The sequence below is a fragment of the Colletes latitarsis genome, unplaced genomic scaffold (assembly GCF_051014445.1).
Source record: "Colletes latitarsis isolate SP2378_abdomen unplaced genomic scaffold, iyColLati1 scaffold0002, whole genome shotgun sequence".
Classification (NCBI taxonomy): Eukaryota; Metazoa; Arthropoda; class Insecta; order Hymenoptera; family Colletidae; genus Colletes; species Colletes latitarsis.
In genome coordinates, this window is record NW_027488365.1 from 31,857,247 (window position 1) to 31,869,141 (window position 11,895).

The following is an 11,895-nucleotide window of genomic DNA, read 5'->3' on the forward strand; positions in this document are numbered from 1 at the left end:
AGATGAGGGCAATTCCCAGACCTAACCGAGACATAACCTGCGATAGCCTCTAAAATATTAATCGCAAACAGGTTTAATTGACTGCATCGGTGTGGTACCGCGTTACTACGTGATCCAAACCAGATAAAACGCAGGATCTGGCCAAGAAGTATGCGAAAAACGCGAAAGTACGAGCCAGATGTGGGCAAATACCAGACCTAACCTAGACATAAACGGCGTAATCCTCTAAAATATTAATCGCAACCAGGTTTAATTGACTGTTTCGGTGTGGAACCACAATACTACGGAATCCAAACCTGAAAAAACCCAGGATCTGGCCAACACGTATACGAAAAACGCGAAAGTATGTGCCAGATGATTGCAAATACCAGAACTGACCCAGACATAACCAGCGTTTTCCTCTAAAATACTAGTCGGAACCAGGTTCTATTGACTGTTTCAGTGTGGTCCCACATTGCTACGTGATCCAAACCAGAAAAAGGCCAGAATCTGTCCAACAAGTATGCGAAAAATGCGAAAGTATGAGCCAGATGAGGGCAATTCCCAGACCTAACCGAGACATAACCGGCGATAGCCCCTAAAACATTAATCGAACCCAGGTTTAATTGACTGTTTCAGTGTGGTACCACATTACTACGTGGTCCAAGCCAGAAAAAGGCCAGGATCTGGCCAACAAGTGTGCGAGAAATGCGAAAGTACGAGCCAGATCAGGGCAAATACCAGACCTAACCCAGACATAAGCGGCGTTATCCTCCAAAACAGTATTCGCAACCAGGTTTAATTGACGGTTTCGGTGTGGTACTGCGTTACTATGTGATCCACACCAGAAAAAGGCCAGGATACGGCCAACCAGAATGCGAAAAATGCGAAAGTACGAGCCAGATGTGGACAAATCCCAGACCTACCCGAGACATAACCGGCGTTATCCTCTAAAATATAAATCGCAACTTGGTTTAATTGACAGTTTCGGTGTGGAACCACATCACTACGGGATCCAAACCAGAAAAAACCCAGGATCTGGCCAACAAGTATGCGAAAAACGCGAAAGTACGAGACAGATGAGGGCAAACCCCAGACCTAACCGAGACATAACCGGCGTTATCCTCTAAAATATTAATCGCAACCAGGTTTAATTGACTGTACCGGTGTAGAACCACATTACGACGGGTTCCAAACCACAAAAAAGATCTGGCCAACAAGTATGTGAAACTTGCGAAAGTACGAGCCAGATGAGGGCAAATACCAGACCTAACCCAGACATCACCGGCGTTATCCTCTAAAATATTAATCGCAACCAGGTTTAATTGACCGTTTCGGTGTGGAACCACATTACTACGGGAACCAAACCTGAAAAAACCCAGGATCTGGCCAACAAGTATGCGAAAAACGCGAAAGTATGAGCTAGATGAGGGCAAATACCAGAACTAACACTGGCATAACCAGCGTTATCCTCTAAAATACTAATCGGAACCAGGTTTTATTGACTGTTTCAGTGTGGTACCACATTACTATGTGATCCAAACCAGAAAAAGGCCAGGATCTGGCCTACAAGTATGCGAAAAATGCGAAAGTACGAGCCAGATGAGGGCAAATACCAGACCTAGCCCAGACATAACCGGCGTTATCCTCTAAAATATTAATCGCAACCAGGCTTAATTGACTGTTTCGGTGTGCTACCGCGTTACTAAGTGATCCACACCAGCAAAAGGCCAGGATATGGCCAACAAGAATGCGAAAAATGTGAAAGTACGAGCCCGATGTGGGCAAATCCCAGACCTACCCGAGACATAACCGGCGTTATCCTCTAAAATATTAATCGCAACTAGGTTTAATTGACTGTTTCGGTGTGGAACCACATCACTACGGGATTCAAACCAGAAAAAACCCAGGATCTGGCCAACAAGTATGCGAAAAACGCGAAAGTACGAGACAGATGAGGGCAAATACCAGACCTAACCGAGACATAACCGGCGTTATCCTCTAAAATATTAATCGCAACCAGGTTTAATTGACTGTACCGGTGTGGAACCACATTACGACGGGTTCCAAACCACAAAAAAGATCTGGCCAACAAGTATGTGAAAATTGCGAAAGTATGAGCCAGGTGATTGCAAATACCAGAACTCACCCAGACATAACCAGCGTTATCCTCTAAAATACTAATCGGAACCAGCTTCTATTGACTGTTTCAGTGTGGTACCACATTACTACGTGATCCAAGCCAGAAAAAGGCCAGGATCTGGCCAACAAGTATGCGAAAATTGCGAAAGTATGTGCCAGATGATTGCAAATACCAGAACTAACCCAAACATAACCAGCGTTATACTCCATAATATTAATCGCAACCAGGTTTAATTGACCATTTCGGTGTGGAACCACATTACTACGGGATCCAAACCTGAAAAAAACCAGGATCTGGCCAACAAGTACGCGAAAAATGCGAAAGTATGAGCCAGATGAGGGCAATTCTCAGACCTAACCGAGACATAACCGGCGATAGCCTCTAAAATATTATTCGCAAACAGGTTTAATTGACTGCTTCGCTGTGGAACCACGTTACTACGGGATATAAACCAGATAAAACCCAAGATCTGGCCAACAAGTATGCGAAAAATGCGAAAGTATGAGCCTGATGAGGGCAAATACCAGACCTAACCCAGACATCACCGGCGTTATCCTCTAAAATATTAATCGCAACCAGGTTTAATTGACCGTTTCGGTGTGGAACCACATTACTACGGGATCCAAACCTGAAAAAACCCAGGATCTGGCCAACAAGTATGCGAAAAACGCGGAAGTATGAGCCAGATGAGGGCAAATACCAGAACTAACACAGGCATAACCAGCCTTATCCTCTAACTTACTAATCAGAACCAACTTTTACTGACTGTTTCAGTGAGCTACCATATTACTACGTGATCCAAACCAGAAAAAGGCCAGGATCTGGCCAACAAGTATGCGAAAAACGCGAAAGTATGAGCCAGGTGAGGGCAAATACCAGAACTAACACAGGCATAACCAGCCTTATCCTCTAACTTACTAATCAGAACCAACTTTTACTGACTGCTTCGGTGTGGTATCGCGTTACTACGTGATCCAAACCAGAAAAAGGCTAGGATCTAGCCAACATGTATGCGAAAAATTAATCGCAACCAGGTTTAATTGATTGTTTCGGTGTGGAACCACATTACTACGGAATCCAAACCTGAAAAAACCCAGGATCTGGCCAACAGGTATACGAAAAACGCGAAAGTATGAGCCAGATGATTGCAAATAGCAGAAATGACCCAGACATAACCAGCGTTATCCTCTAAAATACTAATCGGAACCAGCTTCTATTGACTGTTTCAGTGTGGTACCACATTACTACGTGATCCAAGCCAGAAAAAGGCCAGGATCTGGCCAACAAGTATGCGAAAATTGCGAAAGTATGTGCCAGATGATTGCAAATACCAGAACTAACCGAGACATAACCGGCGATAGCCTCTAAAATATTAATCGCAAACAGGTTTAATTGACTGCTTCGGTGTGCAACCACATTACTACGGGATACAAACCAGATAAAACGCAGGATCTGGCCAAAAAGTATGCGAATAACGCGAAAGTATGAGCCAGATGATTGCAAATACGAGAACTAACCCAGGCAAAACCAGCGTTATCCTCCAAAGTACTAATCGGAACCAGCTTCTATTGACTGTTTCAGTGTTGTCCCTCACTACTACGTGATCCAAACCAGCAAAAGGCCAGGATCTGGCCAAGAAGTATGCGAAAAACGCGAAAGTACGAGCCAGATGAGGACAAATCCCAGAACTAACACAAACATAACCACCGTTATACTCCAAAATATTATTCGAAACCAGGTTTAATCGACTGCTTCGGTGTGGAACCACATTACGACGGGATCAAAACCACAAAAACCCCAAGATCTGTCCAACGAGTGTGTGAAAATTGCGAAAGTATGAGCCAGATGATTGCAAATACAAGAACTAACCCAGACATAACCAGCGTTATCCTCTAAAATACTAATCGGAAGCAGCTTTTATTGGCTGTTTCAGTGTGGTACCACATTACTACGTTATGCAAACCAGAAAAAACCCATGATCTGGCCAAGAAGTATGCGAAAAACGCGAAAGTACGAGCCAGATGAGGGCAAATACCAGACCTAGCCCAGACATAACCGGCGTTATCCTCTAAAATATTAATCGCAACCAGGCTTAATTGACTGTTTCGGTGTGGTACCGTGTTACTAAGTGATGCAAACCAGAAAAAGGCCAGGATCTGGCCAACAAGAATGCGAAAAATGCGAAAGTACGAGCCAGATGTGGACAAATCCCAGTCCTACCCGAGACATAACCGGCGATAGCCTCTAAAATGTTAATCGCAAACAGGTTTAATTGACTGCTTCGGTGTGGAACCACATTACTACGGGATACAAACCAGAAAAAGGCCAGGATCTGGCCAAGAAGTATGCGAAAAACGCGATAGTTCGAGCCAGATGAGGGCAAATACCAGTCCTAACCAAGACATCACCGGCGTTATCCTCTATAATATTAATCGCAACCAGGTTTAATTGACTGTTTCGGTGTGGAACCACATTACTACGGAATCCAAACCTGAAAAAACCCAGGATCTGGCCAGGAGGTATAAAACAAACGCGAAAGTATGTGCCAGATGATTGCAAATACCAGACCTATCCCAGACATAAGCGGCGTTATCCTCGAAAATATTAATCGCAACCAGGTTTTATTGACCGTTTCGGTGTGGAACCACATTACTACGGGATCCAAACCCGAAAAAACCTAGGATCTGGCCAACAAGTATGCGAAAAATGCGATAGTACGAGCCAGATGAGGGCAAATACCAGACCTAACCCAGACATCACCGGCGTTATACTCTAAAATACTAATCGCAGCCAGGTTTAATTGACTGTTTCGGTGTGGTACCGCGTTACTAAGTGATCCACACCAGAAAAAGGCCAGGATATGGCCAACCAGAATGCGAAAAATGTGAAAGTACGAGCCCGATGTGGGCAAATCCCAGACCTACCCGAGACACAACCGGCGATAGCCCCTAAAATATTAATCGCAAACAGGTTTAATTGACTGCTTCGGTGTGGTACCGCGTTACTACGTGATCCAAAGCAGAAAAAGGCCAGGATCTGGCCAACAAGTATGCGAAAAACGCGAAAGCACGAGCCAGATGAGGGCAAATACCAGACCTAACCGAGACATAACCGGCGTTATCCTCTAAAATATTAATCGCAACCAGGTTTAATTGACTGTACCGGTGTAGAACCACATTACGACGGGTTCCAAACCACAAAAAAGATCTGGCCAACAAGTATGTGAAAATTGCGAAATTATGAGCCAGATGATTGCAAATACCAGAACTCACCCAGGCATAACCAGCCTTATCCTCTAACTTACTAATCAGAACCAACTTTTACTGACTGTTTCAGTGAGGTACCACATTACTACGTGATCCAAACCAGAAAAAGGCCAGGATCTGGCCTACAAGTATGCGAAAAATGCGAAAGTACGAGCCAGATGAGGGCAAATACCAGACCTAGCCCAGACATAACCGGCGTTATCCTCTAAAATATTAATCGCAACCAGGCTTAATTGACTGTTTCGGTGTGGTACCGCGTTACTAAGTGATGCAAACCAGAAAAAGGCCAGGATCTGGCCAACAAGAATGCGAAAAATGCGAAAGTACGAGCCAGATGTGGACAAATCCCAGACCTACCCGAGACATAACCGGCGATAGCCTCTAAAATATTAATCGCAAACAGGTTTAATAGACTGCTTCGGTGTGGAACCACATTAGTACGGGATACGAACCAGAAAAAGGCCAGGATCTGGCCAACAAGTATGCGAAAATTGCGAAGGTATGTGCCAGATGATTGCAAATACCAGAACTAACCCAAACATAACCAGCGTTATACTCCATAATATTAATCGCAACCAGGTTTAATTGACCGTTTCGGTGTGGAACCACATTACTACGGGATCCAAACCTGAAAAAACCCAGGATCTGACCAACAAGTATGCGAAAAACGCGAAGGTATGAGCCAGATGAGGGCAAATACCAGAACTAACACAGGCACAACCAGCGTTATCCTCTAAAATACTAATCGGAACCAGCTTTTGTTGACTGTTTCAGTGTGGTACCACATTACTACGGGATCCAAACCAGAAAAAACCCATGATCTGGCCAAGAAGTATGCGAAAAACGCGACAGTTCGAGCCAGATGAGGGCAAATACCAGTCCTAACCAAGACATCAACGGCGTTATCCTCTATAATATTAATCGCAGCCAGGTTTAATTGACCGTTTCGGTGTGGAAACACAATACTACGGAATCCAAACCTGAAAAAACCCAGGATCTGGCCAACAGGTATGCGAAAAACGCGAAAGTATGTGCCAGATGATTGCAAACACCAGAACTGACCCAGACATAACCAGCGTTATCCTCTAAAATACTAATCGGAACCAGCTTCTATTGACTGTTTCAGTGTGGTCCTACATTACTACGTGATCCAAACCAGAAAAAGGCCAGGATCTATCCAACAAGTATGCGAAAAATGCGAAAGTATGAGCCAGATGAGGGCAATTCCCAGACCTAACCGAGACATAACCGGCGATAGCCCCTAAAATATTAATCGCAAACAGGTTTAATTGACTGCTTCGGTGTGGTACCGCGTTACTACGTGATCCAAAGCAGAAAAAGGCCAGGATCTGGCCAACAAGTATGCGAAAAATGCGAAAGCACGAGCCAGATGAGGGCAAATACCAGACCTAACCCAGACATAAGCGGCGTTATCCTCCAAAATAGTAATCGCAACCAGGTTTAATTGACTGTTTCGGTGTGGTACCGCGTTACTAAGTGATCCACACCAGAAAAAGGCCAGGATATGGCCAACAAGAATGCGAAAAATGTGAAAGTACGAGCCAGATGAGGGCAAATACCAGACCTAACCCTGACATCACCGGCGTTATACTCTAAAATATTAATCGCAGCCAGGTTTAATTGACCGTTTCGGTGTGGAACCACAACACTACGGAATCCAAACCTGAAAAAACCCAGGATCTGGCCAACAGGTATTCGAAAAACGCGAAAGTATGTGCCAGATGATTACAAATCCCAGACCTACCCGAGACATAACCGGCGTTATCCTCTAAAATATTAATCGCAACTAGGTTTAATTGACTGTTTCGGTGTGGAACCACATCACTACGGGATCCAAACCAGGAAAAACCCAGGATCTGGCCAACAAGTATGCGAAAAACGCGAAAGTACGAGACAGATGAGGGCAAATACCAGACCTAACCGAGACATAACCGGCGTTATCCTCTAAAATATTAATCGCAACCAGGTTTAATTGACTGTACCGGTGTGGAACCACATTACGACGGGTTCCAAACCACAAAAAAGATCTGGCCAACAAGTATGTGAAAATTGCAAAAGTATGAGCCAGATGGTTGCAAATACCAGAACTCACCCAGACATAACCAGCGTTATCCTCTAAAATACTAATCGGAACCAGCTTCTATTGACTGTTTCAGTGTGGTACCACATTACTACGTGATCCAAGCCAGAAAAAGGCCAGGATCTGGCCAACAAGTATGCGAAAATTGCGAAAGTATGTGCCAGATGATTGCAAATACCAGAACTAACCCAAACATAACCAGCGTTATACTCCATAATATTAATCGCAACCAGGTTTAATTGACCATTTCGGTGTGGAACCACATTACTACGGGATCCAAACCTGAAAAAAACCAGGATCTGGCCAAAAAGTATGCGAATAACGCGAAAGTATGAGCCAGATGATTGCAAATACGAGAACTAACCCAGGCATAACCAGCGTTATCCTCCAAAGTACTAATCGGAACCAGCTTCTATTGACTGTTTCAGTGTGGTCCCACATTACTACGTGATCCAAACCAGCAAGAGGCCAGGATCTGGCCAAGAAGTATGCGAAAAACGCGAAAGTACGAGCCAGATGAGGACAAATCCCAGAACTAACACAAACATAACCACCGTTATACTCCAAAATATTATTCGAAACCAAGTTTAATCGACTGTTTCGGTGTGGAAACACATTACGACGGGATCAAAACCACAAAAAACCCAAGATCTGGCCAACGAGTGTGTGAAAATTGCGAAAGTATGAGCCAGATGATTGCAAATACAAGAACTAACCCAGACATAACCAGCGTTATCCTCTAAAATACTAATCGGAACCAGCTTTTATTGGCTGTTTCAGTGTGGTACCACATTACTACGTTATGCAAACCAGAAAAAGCCCAGGAACTGGCCAGCATGTGTACGAAAACAGCGAAAGTATAAGCCAGATGATTGCAAATACCAGAACTAACCCAGACATAAGCGGCGTTATCCTCCAAAATAGTTTACGCAACCAGGTTTAATTGACTGTTTCAGTGTGGTACCGCGTTACTACGGGATACAAACCAGGTAAAACGCAGGATCTGTCCTAAAAGTATGCGAAAAACGCGAAAGAATGAGCCAGGTGTGGGCAAATACCAGACCTAACCTAGACACAAACGGCGTTATCCTGTAAAATACTAATCGGAACCAGCTTCTATTGACTGTTTCAGTGTGGTACCACATTACTACGTGATCCAAGCCAGAAAAAGGACAGGATCTGGCCAACAGGTATGCGAAAAATGCGAAAGTATGAGCCAGATGAGGGCAAATACCAGAACTAACCCAGACATAACCGGCGATATCCTCTAAAATATTAATCGCAACCAGGTTTAGTTGACTGTTTCGGTGTGGAACCACATTACTACGGGATCCAAACCAGAAAAAACCCAGGATCTGGCCAAGAAGTAAGCGAAAAATGCGAACGTACGAGGCAGATGAGGGCAAATCCCCGACCTAACCGAGACATAACCGGCGTTATCCTCTAAAATATAAATTCGCAACCGGCTTCTATAGACTACTTCAGTGTGGTACCACATTACTACGTGATCCAAACCAGAAAAAGGCCAGGAGCTGGCAAACAAGTATGCGAAAAATGCGAAAGTATGTGCCACATGATTGCAAATACCAGAACTGACCCAGACATAACCAGCGTTATCCTCTAAAATATTAATCGCAACCGGGTTTAATTGGGCGTTTCGGTGTGGATCCACATTACTACGGGATCCAAACCTGAAAAAACCCAAGATCTGGCCAACAAGTATCCAAAAACGCGAAATTATTGGCCAGATGATTGCAAATACCAGAACTAAGACAGACATAACCAGCAGTTATCCTCTAAAATACTAATCGGAACCAGCTTTTATTGACAGTGAGGTACCACATTACTACGTGATCCAAACCAGAAAAAGCGCAGGATGTGGCCAACAAGTATGCAAAAAATGCGAAAGTACGAGCCAGATGAGTGCAAATCCCAGACCTAACCGAGACATAACCGGCGATATCCTTTAAAATATTAATCGCAAACAGGTTTGATTGACTGCTTCGGTGAGGTACCACATTACTACGTGATCCAAACCAGAAAAAGCGCAGGATGTGGCCAACAAGTATGCAAAAAATGCGAAAGTACGAGCCAGATGAGTGCAAATCCCAGACCTAACCGAGACATAACCGGCGATATCCTTTAAAATATTATTCGCAAACAGGTTTGATTGACTGCTTCGGTGTGGAACCTCATTACTACGGGATCCAATCCAGATAAAACGCTGGATCTGGCCAATAAGTATGCGAAAAACGCGAAAGTACGAGCCAGATGAGGGCAAATACCAGACCTAATCCAGACATAACCGGCGTTATCCTCCTAAATATTAATCGCAACAAGGTTTAATTGGCTGCTTCAGTGTGGTACCACATTACTACGTGGTCCAAGCCAGAAGAAGGCCAGGATCTGGCCAACAAGTATGCGAAAAATGCGAAAGTATGAGCCAGATGAGTGCAAATCCCAGACCTAACCGAGACATAACCGGCGATATCCGTTAAAATATTAATCGCAAACAGGTTTGATTGACTGTTTCGGTGTGGTACCGCGTTACTACGGGATACAAACCAGGTAAAACGCAGGATCTGTCCTAAAAGTATGCGAAAAACGCGAAAGAATGAGCCAGATGATTGCAAATACGAGAACTAACCCAGGCATAACCAGCGTTATTCTCTAAAGTACTAATCGGAACCAGCTTCTATTGACTGTTTCAGTGTGGTCCCACATTACTACGTGATCCAAACCAGCAAAAGGCCAGGATCTGGCCAACAAGTATGCGAAAAATGCGAAAGTACGAGCCAGATGAGGGCAAATACCAGAACTACCACAGGCATTACCAGTGTTATCCTCTAAAACACTAATCGGAACCAGCTTTTATTGACTGTTTCAGTGTTGTACAACATTACTACGTGATCCAAACCAGAAGAAGGCCAGGATCTGGCCAACGAGTATGCGAATAATGCGAAAGTATGAGCCAGATGAGGGCAATTCCCAGACCTAACCGAGACATAACCGGCGATAGCCTCTAAAATACTAATCGGAACCAGCTTCTATTGGCTGCTCCAGTGTGGTGCCACATTACTACGTGATCCAAACCAGAAAAAGGCCGGGATCTGGCCAACAAGTATGCGAAAAATGCGAGAGTACGAGCCAGATGAGGGCAAATACCAGACCTAACCCAGACATCACCGGCGTTATCCTTTAAAATGTTAATCGCAACCAGGTTTAATTGACCGTTTCGGTGTGGAACCACATTACGACGGGATCCAATCCACAAAAAACCGAAAATCTGGCCAACAAGTATGCGAGAAATGCCAATGCACGAGGCAGATGAGGGCAAATACCAGAACTAACACAGGCATAACCAGTGTTATCCTCTAAAACACTAATCGGAACAAGCTTTTATTGACTGTTTCAGTGTGGTACCACATTACTACGTGATCCAAGCCAGAAAAAGGCCAGGATCTGGCCAACAAGTATGCGAAAATTGCGAAAGTATGTGCCAGATGATTGCAAATACCAGAACTAACCCAAACATAACCAGCGTTATACTCCATAATATTAATCGCAACCAGGTTTAATTGACCATTTCGGTGTGGAACCGCATTACTACGGGATCCAAACCTGAAAAAACCCAGGATCTGGCCAACAAGTACGCGAAAAACGCAAAAGTATGAGCCAGATGAGGGCAAATACCAGACCTAACACAGGCATAACCAGCTTTATCCTCTAAAATACTAATCGGAATCAGCTTTTAATGACTGTTTCAGTATGGTACCACATTACTACGTGATCCAAAGCAGAAAAAGGCCAGGATCTGGCCTACAAGTATGCGAAAAATGCGAAAGTATGAGCCAGATGAGGGCAATTTCCAGACCTAACAGAGACATAACCGGCGATAGCCTCTAAAATATTAATCGCAAACAGGTTTAATTGACTGCTTCGGTGTGGAACCACTACGGGATACAAACCAGATAAAACGCAGGATCTGGCCACAAAGTATGCGAAAACGCGAAAGTATGAGCCAGATGATTGCAAATACCAGAACTAACCCAGACATAACCGGCGATATCCTCTAAAATATTAATCGCAACCAGGTAAAATTGACTGTTTCGGTGTGGAACCACATTACTACGGGATCCAAACCAGAAAAAACCCAGGATCTGTCCTAAAAGTATGCGAAAAACGCGAAAGAATGAGCCAGATGTGGGCAAATACCAGACCTAACCTAGACTTAAACGGCGTTATCCTGTAAAATACTAATCGGAACCAGCTTCTATTGACTGTTTCAGTGTGGTACCACATTACTACGTGATCCAAGCCAGAAAAAGGACAGGATCTGGCCAACAGGTATGCGAAAATTGCGAAAGTATGAGCCAGATGAGGGCAAATCCCCGACCTAACCGAGA